Source organism: Passer montanus, unplaced genomic scaffold (genome assembly GCF_014805655.1).
Source record: "Passer montanus isolate IOZ18808 unplaced genomic scaffold, ASM1480565v1 scaffold11, whole genome shotgun sequence".
NCBI classification, from domain to species: Eukaryota; Metazoa; Chordata; class Aves; order Passeriformes; family Passeridae; genus Passer; species Passer montanus.
In genome coordinates this window covers 17330198-17344559 of record NW_024357613.1, presented here as the reverse complement: position 1 = coordinate 17344559, position 14362 = coordinate 17330198, and the positions used below count along the sequence as shown (strand labels likewise).

Here is a 14362-nt window from a genome sequence, read left to right as displayed (position 1 = left end):
GATGGAAATGTCACAGTGAATTGTAAATTTATTGTGAGTTGAATTAGTTGTGCTCTCAGCACAACTGTCATGATCTAAGCCTTTCATACATTGTCATCAGTCAAGTAGAATGTGTAATACCGGCACCTGTGATACAATGTCTATGATGAAAGTATAAGTACTTTAACCTTTTTTTGTGTGTGTACCATTAATAAAAATATTACTTTTTTCTAGGATATGGAACTGCCAGTTTTTGCATGCTGGGAACATAATAATGCTCTTAGTCTTGAAAGGGCAGCTGGGGAGCACAGCAAGCTGCAATGTGCTGTCACTCACCCAGTGCTGCCCTGTGCCTGGTGCTGGTACACTGAGCAGTAAATATGTTATCTTAGTCTTACCTGGGGGCTGTGTGCCAATGCTTTTGTCAATACTATGCTTTCTTAGTATTGTTTAAATATTACTTTTTGCTTATAGTTGCAAATAGTCTGTTGCTAAAACAGCAAATATTTAGACAGCATGAAGTTTAGTTGAGTTAAAAATGAGGAAGAGAAATAGGAGGGCAAATCAAATGTCCAGCTGGGTCAGTGGTTGATCCCATAAGGGAGGCTGAATTGTGACAGAGGAGACTGAGAGGGATCTCATCAATGCATGTGAATATCTCAAAGATGGGTGTCAAGCAAGGAGTAAGGGCCGTAAACAAACATAAGGAGGCCCACCTCAGCATGAGGAAGAACATTTTTACATTGAGAGTGGCAGAGCACTGGCACTGGCTGCACAGGGAGGTTCTGGAGTCTCCTTCTCTTGAAGCATTCAAAACCCACCTGGAGGTGTTCCTGTGTAACCTGCTCAAGGTGACCCTGCCGTGGCAGGGGGTTTGGTCTGGGTGATCTCCAGAGGTACCCTCCAACCCCAACCATTCTGTGATTCTGTGATATCAATTTAAGGTGACAGATGTGACATCTCCTGACTTTCTTCTCATGTTTTACTCTTTATCTGTGTTGGTGTGGTGCCCATGACTACAATATCGACAGTACTTATGACAGAAGCCATATGCCATAGGGAAGCAGGATCATCACTTTTTGTTAAAAGAACTATGTATGAAATGAAGTTGCAAAACTGAGAAGTGAACATTGATGCTTTGCATTATAACATTATTTTTCCACTTAAAGAGATTCCCACAGGCATGCCAGTCAACATGTTAGCTGCACAGGTAGTTTATCTTCATGCATAAAAATGGTCTCTTTGTTGGTGGGATATGCTTATTTTTAAGAAATCAATTGTCTTGACAGTCTGAAGCTTAAAAATCCCATTGATTTCAGGGCTTAAGAATTTAGCCAATAAGACTGTAGAATAAATGGATGACTTTTTGCTGATTTTTTTTCTGTTGTTCAAAGTTTTCTATTCTCTTAGAGCTGTAGTAAGAGTATAGCAGTCATTTTGCAATCCCAACTGGAGTAAGAACTGCTATCGCTACTATTTAAATATGTACTGTTGGACTTTGTAGTGCAATTTATTTTATGTGCTCTTAATTCACATTCTGAATTTTATAGTTCGTGTCAGACCTCTTTACTAGTAGTGATGATTCTTTGTTCTTTGCATTGTTGGCAGCCGTAGACCTTAAAGCATTTTACAAAGGAACGGTAAGTGCCATTGTCCCATTTTATTGAGGAGCAAACTTCAGGACTGCAAGTGATCCTCTGAAAATCCCACAGTCTGCAGAAGAGCCAAGACTTCCTAAAAAGCTTACAACTTTAACTGTGAGGTTAAAAGATATTTGTAACTGTTTGACAGTAATATAGTGTGCATGTATGTGTGTAACCACTTGTGTGTAATCTTTACACAGAGGTATTGTTTTAAGGAAAGAGTTTGTGGGACATTAAATTTCCATACTTTAAAATGCATCTATATATCACTTACATATAAAACATGTTTAATAATGTTTACAATATAAATCAGGACAGTGTTAGCTTTCTTGAAATTGGGATCTGTGGCTGAAAGCAATAAAATGTTTGATGCCCAAACATGCTAAAGTAGGACTCAGCTCTGTGCTGCTGGGATATAATGTGGGCAGGCTTCATTTAGTGTCTTCATTTCTTGTGCTCTCCCTGTAAGAGTGTTTCTGTTTGGGGGATTTTAATTAATTACTGTTTAGGGGTTACTTGTTTTAAGGGTAAATACCACAGATCACTCCTTGCGGCGTAGTTAGCTAAATGAGCAAATAGCAGTACCTGATTAGTTGTTGTGTTTTAGTGATATTATAGAAGGTGTGTTGACCACAAGCTGAGTCAGGACCTGACTGTAAGAAGATTCCTAAAGTCTTTTAAGCTGGGAACTCAGTTGAACTATGAAGAAATGCATAGGATATGTGAACAGCTCATTAATTAAATTAAAACAGATTCATCTATCACTGCGTTGCCTTGCAAATGTGTATGTTTATACTCACATCCTTTTGACTGTTCTTTTAGCTTATGTTTGGTACTTCAGAACATAGCATGGTGACATTTGTTATCCTTGATGGCACAGTGCTGAACTCTCTGTAACAAGATGTTTTCATTACAAGTACTAGGTTTTTTTACCAAAATAATAATTATCACTGCCAAAATGATCCTTACGAAATACCTGAAAATACTGTGGGTACCTGCCTTGCTGAATAGGAAGGTAGTATGATAAGAGATCACTTAAGTGTATACAAGATGTCTTCATGTAATATGTCCTGTCTTGTAGATGTCCTTTGTAATTCTGAAGAAAAGCAGAGCAGAATGTCACCATGATTCTGAGTTGGGGCTTTATTTATCATTGTGTTGTTGGGATTATTAGAACAGAACATAATGTAAACTCACAGATTGAGAGTTGTATTAAAAACGTAAGACTTCTTTATATAAATCATATCCTAATAGCAAATATTTCAAATTTTTAGGCACCATTTTGCTGGAACAAGAGTTTATAGGCAAGTTAACTTCGGTTTCTAAAGTGTTTTATTTTCCTTACAGTTAAAACAAATAATGTCACATTACAAAAGTATTGAAATTTTCTTTAAATATGATGTATTAAGTATCTTCATGATGGTGAGGTCCGGTCCTATGTATGCTTCATGGGGAATTGCCCCATGGACATCTACGCATGATGAATTTGGACTTGGTGAAAATTCTGCATGTTTTTGTGAATATGTAAGACAAAAGAACTTCTTCTGGATGTAGGGGAAAAGAAAATATTTAACAACACCATGCACTTCAGATTTGTTCTAAATAACCATGCTTTTATATTTCGTTTGATATAGTCAGTGACTCTGTGTAACCCAAAGTTCCTTTGAGGATGACAGAAAAATGTATAGGAAGGTTAAGGCCTTTGAAAAAGTTTTGGTCTTCATTGGGCATCTTCCTCTTTCCCAGTGTGGCATTACACATAGTGCAGTCTTCAGAGAAAGACCACCACTGGGCAAGGGTTGGAAAAATTGATTTTACTTAAACATTTCAATGGCAAAAACCATAAATTATTCTAAGAATTTTTCTGACTATATAGTGGAAGATCTCGACTTGAGAGAAATGCTTTCAATTTTCCACTATAATATATTCTTGTTTAAAATTAAATACGTATATAGGAAGCTGAGGAAAATAGGAGCTGTCATGATTAAAAATATTCTTTTAAAGACAGTATGCAATCAGGCACATTGTGTGAAAGGATTATTAAGTAAAAAAATGTTTAGATTTGAGTCATTTTTCAGTTACATTGGCTCCTGTTACCACTGAAATGCAGATTAAAACTCACTTCAAAAGAAGGCGGAGATTGTGTTCATTACATATCTTCAGTAGTATGTCACTAACAGATAGGGTAAATCTTGTTATTGATGACTCTTTTTCAAAGATATTCTTTTTCTAATACCTAACGTACTAGTTTTGATATTTTTCATAGCCTTCAGATGATGTCTTTAATAACATATAATTTTGGTGATACAAAGACTGGAAAATGGTTATTATAATATCTATGTATTATATTGAAGTTTATTCAAACTCACTTTTACATTGTTCTTATTCTGGCAGTAGCTATTTCTTTTAATTTATCAAGGAGCTTCACAAAATTTCTGTTTTATGATATTCGCATTCCCTCGATATCATCTTTCACTGTGATTTTATTAGACATTAGCTACCAATTAGATAATTGTATTATGTCCTATCAGACTTTACTTAGTCAGGAAGGTAGTAATACCAGCTTTATATAAACAAGCTGGGTTTTATACACTTTTTATTATTTGTTGTTTTATCTCAAATCTTCTGTTGTATTAGATTCTGTTGTACCCGTAAGTTTTAAAGTCTGACCTATTATAGAGGGTATAATAAAAAAACTGCATGTTTCCTTAAATAGTATTTCCTAATAATAATGGAAGATTGTGCTCTGATCTTAGGTTTTACCTTATGTGACTTAGATTTATTGTGTGCATAGGAACCTTTTTTTTTCTGTGCATATATTATGTTTAATCCTTACTTTGACAGCATCTTACCTGTGTGGTATTTATGTGTCTTACTTTTCCCTGCTATTTAATTGGCCATTGCTATTTTTATACCAACCTGTACTTAATAGCAGCTACCCTCTCACACTTAACACACGCCCAAAAAGAACCACTCTCATTAATGATCACAATAATCCTAGGCAGCAAATAGAGGTTTATCTCTCGGTTCCAAGAAAAAATACTATCTGAAATAATTTGTGTAATAGAGATAATAAGAGATTAGTGCATCTGTTCCAAAGAGCCTGACCTTCAAACCATTAACTCTGCAAGATTCAAGCACCATGGTGTAATCCTGCTATGAAAGGCAAGTTTGTTTTACTTTTGTATTTTATGATCTTCATCCATGAGCTAATATATATGGAAATCCCTGGAAAGATGTAGTACTGCTTGGCTTCAGTAATGGAGTCTAAAGTTACTGTAAAAGGCATGTTTCTGTTTAACCAATAGTAAGCCTAGAACCATGAAAATAGGGTTTGTTAATTATATTTTGATTTTGTGCTGTATGCTCTGGGGAGCCATCTTTTTCTCTGCTACCCACAAGTAAATTCAGAATTCAAAATCTGTGGTTCATACTGGTTGATTGATTATAGCAGATTTTCATGTTTCTTATTATGATGTGGATTTGAAAATTTCCCTTTTTACAGAGCTGTGCAATTTTCTGCTGTCCTTTCTCATTTTCTTTGGTGCCGATGCTGATGTGCAAGTTTTATTTTCCAGTTTAGCATTAAATGGTTGTTATTTCTTCATTTGTGATAGATTTCAGCCCTCTATATCAATACAGCAGGAAAATGTAATGCTCAATCATAGCGTCTGCTTTTGAGTAATACACAGGGAGGAAAATGGCCTGTTTAATAGTTCAAAACTAGTGAAATTAGCTTTGTATTTTATTTTTGTTAATAGCATACATGGAACAACATTTCTGGATATTGTATTAGTTCAAGACAAGTTCCTTTGATCCTTAAACTTGCTGGTATTCATGCACAGTTGCATTAAAATATGTCTTTCATATAATGTTCTGTTTTAGTTGGCACAGCAGTTTGGAAGTGTTTTCACTTCAGAAATATCTAGAAGTTTGGGAGGGAATCAGGTTTTTTTTCTGTAGAGATAGGCTGTATTAGCACCACTTTCTTTTTCTCCATCTCATTCTGCCTTGTGTTTGAAAGGGCTTTAAAATTTTGCAAATGCTCACGCTCTGCTTCTATTTATTGGCTGTAATTCAGATACTCTCAAATATTATTTTATTATATATATGGCTAATTCTCCCTTTTGTTTGTATTTCTCTTAGCTTTTTGTCATGTTTGTAACAGATTATTTATATGATAAATCTATTATAAAACAACCCAATAGTCACAATAAAAAGTCTTGCTTTGTAGTAAAAATTTAGTGTCATTTACCAGGGAAATCACAGAACAACTCTTCCTGTATTGGTTCACTTTTTGCCTTGTGCCTGTTGACTGTTGTCTCATCTGCTTCACCTTTGAGAAAGGCAAATGCTTCCTTGCTGAGCAAGGTTTGTAACCAAGAGAGGAAAACTGGTGAAAGTGAGAAATGAGCAGCCATAGGAACTGCAAAAATAACCTCTAATTGCCTTTGATGGCAAAATGCAAGTGTTACAGAAAACCCTGCCGTGTCACACTGCTCCCTACCTTGCCCAGGTATCAAAGCAATACTGATGACAGGTTATTTGTGCTGGAATCTGTCTGTGGCACAGCTGAACTTCTATATCTTGTCAGTAATGCTTTCCTCAGAGGGTATTTGATAATGAACATAAACCAGCAATACTGGATGCAAACCTTAGGATTTCGTAGCGGAGTTATGCTGGAGCATTCACTTGGGAAGTTTGGCTGAACGATGTGTCTCTGAAGCAGGTCTTTGTGTGCAGTTGTCCACTTTCAATAATATAAACAGAAAGGGAACAATTATATCTTAGAGTTATGCAGTGTTTATCTAGCACAGATCCGCTGCCCAAGGCGTAGATGTTTTTACCCACAGATGGCTGTAACTAATGCAAACCAGAGTGAGCGTAATGCCACAAAAAGCTCTTTGGAAATGGAAACATTAAGTGACTGTCTCGCTCACTACTTACCTGTCTTAACTTCTACTGTGAATAAAAAGCTGTTTCAAAAGATAAATTTTTGTACCAGGACCACTATTAACTGGATTTGAACTCTAGGTGATCAAAAGAAAGAGCATCGCCTGAGTTTTCAGACTCCTTTCTGGAAGTTATTAGCTGGGCTGATCTCAAAGGTGAGAGGTATTATCTGCACATCATCCCAACCTAGCTGGCTTGGAACTTTAGATAGTTACATTTTAAAAAAAATTCAAAAGCAAAGTAAGCATTAGCACAGGTACTTTGGCTGAAAAAAGAGCATGGTTATAGTTTACTATAGCTGACACTTCAGTGGGATCACTGATGGTGCTACAAGGGACAGCAGTGCAAACAAGGTTGCAAAACAATATGCAAAATTTTGTCTAAAGTTGTAGAAAGTTTAAATAAAAGTTTATTTGAGGTGTGGTACTTTGGAAGAAAAATTGACTTTGTAGAGAGTTTAATATTTCAGGATTCAGTGGTGGAAGAACGAGCCAAGTTTTTGGTCAGCCTTTGTGTTACACATCCAGAAGAGTAAGTCAAACAGTTTAATCCTGGAAAGGAGGTTTGGCTCTACAAATAAGAAATATTTGGAATTATTTTTCCTGGGATTAGGAGAAGAAGCATAAAGGAGGAAAGGCTGTGACCCAAGGAGCTTTCTGAGGTGCTGTAGAGCCATGAAGCTTTCCTTCTGTGTGTTTTTTATTTCAACTTTGAATGTCTGTTGAGTTTCCCTAAGCAAGAACCTGTATGGGAGGGAACTTCTGTGCACTTGACACAAGTGCAGTGCTTTGTGTAAAACTGCTCAAGGTGGCAGGCAGCTCCTGGAGCCTTTGCCAGGTGCAGGCTGAAGACAGGTCTTGGGAGACTGACATGCACACATTAGCAGCTCCCAACATCAGCATTTCATTCCTACCATGGTATTGTATTGACATTAATCTTTCAATTAAATCATATTTTACTTCGTTTTTTTAATTTAACACACATCATGAGAGAATTATATACCATACAGCTATGTATTTTTCAAAAAGGCAATATCACCTTCTAAGCATAATTTCTAAAATTATCTAGAAGATAACTTCAACTATTGCACTTAATAGGAAATCTGTGCCTTAGCAATGGAAATACATGGACATTTCTGCATAGGAGTGACATGAGATATACTGCATAACTACTGGGGAGGATTTTGAGTTTGTCACCTCTACAGTATTTGCAATCTTAAATTCTGTTGTATGTTTATTAGTTGAAATGAAAAGTTTAATTTGTGGCATTTTTCTCCTGAATTATTTTATGATACTTGAAATAACCAGAACTTTACCACAAGTTGAAGATCTACAGAACTGTATTGTACACGTTTTAATTTTTTTCCTCATTATAATTCTATTTGAAATAATTCTCTTCTTTTGGCTTAACAAATGCTGAGTAATTTCCTTTCTCCATTCTGGCTCTAATCACCCTGAGAAGGCACATTGGTCCCTACAATTTCAAATGCTAGTTGATAAAGGCGTGTTAAATTAATTGGTTCTTAACCAATTGCAGAATGAAATTATAATTCATTTTTAGAATAGGCTATCAGAGAAACAGAAAAAATTTACATAGAAACAAATATTGCAAAGTCTGTTTCCTCAAAAGAAAGTTTAAAAATGAAAGGGACAATTAAAAAATGAAGTTCTGTTCTCAGAATGTACATGGGCATTTCAGAGGCAGTGAAACTTTTAATTCTGCTGTGCTCAAGTAACATTTTCTGCTGCATAACTGTAACTTAGTATTTAATACTAATTTGATGTTTTCTCAGGTTTGCGGTGTTTCAGGTGGTTTTGTACCAAATTCATGCAAAATAGGTCAAAATCACCAGGACAGAGAAATGTGATTCTGAATTTATCTGACTCCTCATCAAATGTTGACCAGCAGCATTAAAAAAAATGCTTGACCATTAAGCAAGGTTGCTAAGAATATTTTGTGCTCTCCTCTGCTTGCACATAACTGGAAAATGCACTGCTGACTGAATTTTTTAACCTTTCAGCAATATATTATGAAGTGCTAGCTGGCAGGTAGTTCAGTCCTTTTTTCACTGCAAGGCCCTGTAATGTAATCACAGTTGTAAAAGGAACTTGTGAGTGAAGCAACTTGATCATTCCTCGCAGTGCTGCGGTGCCAAGTGCTTACAGGATAACGAGGGAGAGGCAACGCCGGGACCCCAGAGATTTATTCTACCCAGAAACCGCACAAGTTATTTAAACAAAGGTGAAGCTGCTTTATGTGCTGGCTGCTTGCTGAGGATTATATTGTAGCCAATGTTTAATTTTGCTTAAACCAAAGGTAAGCTTGTATTTTCTGTGTTTTACTCTGGTGAGCCGTTCATGAGTCTTGATTTAGCAATGTATGGGAGTCCAGAGTTACAACTTTGCAATGCTACAGTCACTAAAGAAAAACCAGAGTCGATGTGGTACGGTGCTGATCTGATACATTAGAAACGATCTCTTAAAGGCAGGTTATTAACATTTTTAAAGGGAAATGTGATACCCACCTGGGAGTTGCTGGTAGTGGTAAAATAAAACTTAGATGGCTTGAAAGTTGCAGTCAGAGCAAATCAAACTACTGGAAAGGTAAAGCATTTTCAGATTGTTTCACTGGTTGGTAATTGAGATGAAAAGGGAGGGACTCTTTCTGAAGCTGTAATATCTCCTGATCAGTATGCTGTGTAATTGTGTTAGGGTTGAGCTATTATTCAGATACTTTTCAACTGTACAAAAAGGCATGTAACATCTTTTTACTGGAGGATGCTTTAGCACTAGTAGCTTTGACAGTGTTTTAATTGACAGGTTTTTGGAGATTATTAAAATAACTAGACTTTGGGCTGCCATCATGTACAGCACATAGTTCTCAGGAAATTTTTTGAAGATGCACAGTAATAGTGAATTTCTTTATTAGTGATGCCTTATAAATTTTCATATTGGTGGTATCATCTTGTAAAATATTGTCTTTTATTATTCACGATGTTGTATTATGTTTTAATAATAAATATTGAACTGTGAAGACTTACTTAAAAGGACTCAAATTTACTAAAATTGTTATGGCTGCCTGAAACTACAAAAGACATCACTTGAATATGTATAGGTTCCTAATGAAATGAAATGTTGGTTTAGTTTATCTGAAAAATCTCCTTTATTTTTCCTGCATTGCATTTCATTTTCCCCTGCTGTATTAATTGCAAGCTGTGCCCCAGCACCCTTGCATTGGACAAATGTTATCTCAATACCATATGTCGGTTCTCTGAGAGGGCTTGGCTGGTTAAAATAATGTTGTAATATAGGGCTGTGTTTTAAATTAAAAAGGTTGTTGTTGAAGTGCTAACATCTCTTTTGAGCTTATTATTTTGCTCTGTCTCACATTCTCCTCCCATCTAACAAAAAAGCCAAGAGTATATGAGAAAGTGAGTGCTTGATATTTTATAAACTGTTTATATAGTAAATAATTTGTTGGAAACATGGGCTGTTGTTTTACTAACTGAATTTCATTGAAAAAGGCTTTAGGAGTTGAAGAACATGGCATGTGTACCTATTATCAGCTTCACTGACATATTCTGGTTTTATACAGCTCTTTGCATATGTGTGAATAAGATAATTAAGATGCTTTCATTTCTGTATGTTTATAAAGTATGATTAGCACAATCCCAGAAGTAGAAACTCATTGCTATAGATCATCTTTGATTGCCTCACTTTGGCTGACAGACAGGGGCTCTTTTCATTCCAAGTATGTGGACAAAAAAACTGATCTTCATAAAGGATTTTCAGAAGCCATAACTGATCTTTTTCTGACCAGACATCCTTGTTTTGCCTTAAGACACATGTGTCCTGGTTAAACACAGCTTTTCTTCCCTGACATGAAAAAATCATAAGTATCAGAATAAACATATAAAACACATGCTTGTTTCTACTTGTCTTTTTTACTTTTTTCAGTAAATATGTCTAAGATATCTAAAGGAGATACAATTTGTAAAAGCGGTTGCTTAAAGGTTTGAGACCACTGTCAGGTCGTAAAAAATGGCCTGTTTTTCCACTTCTTGTTTACTTTTGTTTTGATGCTTTGCACTATTCCTGTCATTTGCTCTCAATGTGCTACTTCTGTTTCATGCAAGCCACTAGGAGCTGTTGGATAAGTTGCTTTGAAATCTAAAACTGTTAAGAGTCTGACTCTGCTAGTTTGATTTTCAGTGAAAAATACATTCAAAAGGTGAGATTCTGCTGTACAATGTCTAAATGCCATCAAAGCATTGACATGAATTCAGTGAAGTCTCCTTTTCTTAGGATTGGTGCTTTTTGTTCCTTTGCTCTACATATGTCAGAAAAATATATTGTGTATATTAAGGGGCTAAGTGTACTATCTTTTATGTATTATCTGAAAGTATTTATTTGGAGTGAAAGGTGTTTGCCAAATGAGTTTGTGGCTTTATAAATACAGTTTTGAGATACAGTTTATTCCAAACTTGTGATAGAATTTTGGAGTATCAGCTGTAAAGGTAAATATTCTTTCGAGGAGGTTTTGTAATTTATATTAGTATCAATTTTTTTTTGCAGATTTGTTTGAATAAATAGAGATGGGAAGAAGTATATGATGGTTTATATTTGGATTTTAAAACTCGGGATCTAACAGAATATCAACAGCATTCTCCTTTTTTGAATATTTTTGTGCTATTTGGAAGAAACACTTAAAAGAAAATTACTGCAATATTTCACGTCTTTTTACAAAGATAATTATATTCTGGAGAGTATTGCAGAGTACACAGAATTGAAAGTAAAGGGGAATATAGCATTATATAAAGTTTAGAAACTTGTATTGTTGAAATTTTTATTTAAATGTCAATTTTTTTTACTATCTTCTGTCCATAGTCACTATGCACTTTCAGTCTTAGTGATCAATGCACTGCTGAGTTCATCTGAGAGATGTACACATTTAAAAAATCAAATGCTCTTTGAACTGTTTATTCTTTTTCTTCTGTCTCTGTTTTAGGACCATAAGCCAAGGAACACTTTTTCAATGTTGTTTTTTAAAAGCACTACCAAGTGCCAAGTGAGGGGGATGCTGCAGAAATTGTAACCCAGCAGGCCTCCAAGCAGCTTAATTTGAAGTTGTAAAAATCACTAACACATCAGAATGGTCCAGAAGTAAATGTGCCCTTGGCTTTTCTTTTTATAGATCTTTGAAGCTGACCCTTACTGTTCCAGTTGACATAATCTCGTTGGTGTCTCACACACAGTGTACAAAACAACCATATGGTCACAGTCCTGTCAAGTTTCTGTCAGAGCTGGCTTGGAGCTGTAGTCCTTTTAGGCTTTCTTTGAATGCAAGAGTGTAATTGAGACTGCAAATGAATTGCCCTTGAGCCTTGCAATGACACTTCTTATGATCCCTTTCATTAGTAGATTTAGCAGTGGTGTATGCTTTGTTCTCTGGTGTGTTCCTTTGAACCAGTCATTAATTTTCACATACTTGGGTGCTGCAAATTTAAATTTGCTTCTTTTTTGGGTCCTCAGCAACTAGTTGCCCTCAGGTATGATTCTGGGTAATGTTCACTTAAGGCACCTCTCCCCATAGGCAGCACGTAGAGGGTCATGTCAGGATTGTCTTCTGCCCTGCAGTGGTCTCTAACACTGTCCTGTTGATTAAGCTGCCAAGCTCATGTCCTTGCACATTCTTGTATGTCCCCTAGCCTTGACCCTGTAATATGGCATGTAATATGCACTTGACACCTTGGATGCTTTGCTCCAGCAGCCCCTTGTCATTTCAGACTTCCTGAGCTGAAACAAGAGCAAAATGTAGTAACTGCCTCCAGGCACCACACGGAGCACAGAGGAAAAGCCAGGCCAATGGTGATGCCATGTGCAAGCATGCCTTTGCTAAGTGGGGTGGGGCTGGGAGGGGGGAATGTCTGGCATTGCCCTCTCTGAATTGGATTTACATTTAGAATGTAAAGTTAGCTTTGAGGTATCTGTAGTAGGCCACCTTAAATCTCTAGATAATATCATTGACCCTCCCACTGTAATTCTGTTGTCAATAGCTCCTAGCTCCTAGACTTCAGAGTGATTAGGATGTACAGAAATTTGGAACACATCAGATGCTTTGATATTTTATGCAGATATAAGGTAGAGCACAGCTGCTTTTTGCTGTGCTTTGTTACTCAGGTCCTGGTCTTTGTTAACTTACTTTTGTTGGGGAAAACCAAAATCAAGGACTAGTTTCTTGTCAGAGCAAACAGTAATCACTATAGTCTGTATTTATAATAAGTAGATGGAAATAGCACATTGCACATGCTTGTCAGCGTGTTACAGCAGGACGGCTGCAACAAGCCTGCTGATTAATTGCAAAAGGCTTATAAGATGTGTATATTTCATAGCTGCAGGTGGCTGTTTGTGATGCTTTGGGATCAATTATTAAATATGAAAAAATATTCATCACAATTGCTTTGTAGTAGCTTTTCTCTAGCTTGTCCCTGTTAAGCCAGGTGTTTACATGTAATTTATGCACATCAGTCTGCATTCCTGCATGCAGAAATCCTTACACAGTTGACACAGCAGAGAAGCACATAGACCATTCAGAGTAAATTTTACATCTAACTGATATTCAATATATAGACCTCTTCAGTCTGCACAATGAATATAGTGTAATTTACCCAGTGCATGCAAATTACTGTGATGTATTATAAAATTTAATTATACATATCAAACTAATAAAGATTTGGAGCAGGATCAAGCATTCTCCAATAGACACCCTGACAAGAGCAGAAAATTTCAGTGTGTCATAGCATAGATATTGAACTTGAATATTTTATGAACCTGTATTATTCATGTAAAGACACATTCCAAGGATATATGCAGAGCTGTTATATTAAAAGTAATACAAGATAAAAGTGGAAGTTTTCTAAAAGTATTATCAATAGCAGGGAAAACACTGGTAGTTGTTTGGATCCCTTATTTCATTGTGCAGTCAAGGCAGGATTGGAATTGTACCCCAGAGTGAGTTCATTTTAGCAAAATACCTTTAGAAATAGAAGCAGCTCCCAACTCATCTGCATGCTAAGCACCTCCCTCCCTCACAGAACTAGGTTTTGCTGAAAAGCTTACCGGAGCAGACTAACAAGATAAACTATCTCTTGACTTTTTGTGTTAAAATTGCAAAAATAATGTATTATATCATGTAAGATATGAGATGCATGAGTGACCAAGGTTAAAACTTCCAAAACCTGTGCAACAAGTATTTTGATTCTTATCAATGGGCAAAAGCAATTTTCTCTATGCCATAAAACTCTTGCTGTGTTTCGTCATTCTGTTTGGTTACTGTTATATTTCTGATTGTACTTCAGAATATTAAGATTGAGATTATAAAAGTAAATAAATTGGAGGACTCTAGTTTTCCTGGGAAACATTGTGAGTATTAATAGCAGTTATAAGGGGAGGCAAAAGGATGCTTTTGATTCTTCAACCTGAAAAGTAAAACTGCTGATGAGAAAAGAGAAAGAAGTAGAATCTGGAACTGTAGACAGAGAGCAGTGACTTGAAAAGCACTTGGAAAAAGACAGTCTCGTACTTGCAGCTCAGCAAGACAAGATTTTGGCCATGCACAAGGATTCCTTCTTCAGAGTCTGTGCTTTTCAAATCTGTGGAGCAAATAAGTGTGTTTAAAGATCAGTACCAATGTTATCTCTGACAATGTAACATTACTCTTTTTAAAAAAAAAATCCATCTGCTATTTTTAATCTCTACTGTGGCTCAAAGCTGAAATATTAATTTTTG

General features: G+C 36.0%; 1 protein-coding gene across 20 annotated transcripts in view; it reads left to right on the top strand.

Moving 5' to 3' along the window:
• RIMS1 (regulating synaptic membrane exocytosis 1) overlaps nt 1-14362 on the top strand; it is a 308204-nt gene that overhangs the window by 280828 nt on the left and 13014 nt on the right. Inside the window, exon 1 of one of the 20 annotated variants that reach the window (XM_039729119.1) lies at nt 8746-8891. The exons of the other annotated variants lie outside the window; for them this stretch is intronic. The gene's annotated coding sequence lies outside the window, so the exon portion shown is untranslated. Of the gene's footprint in view, nt 1-8745; nt 8892-14362 lie in introns of those variants that run through there. 20 annotated transcript variants of the gene reach the window in all.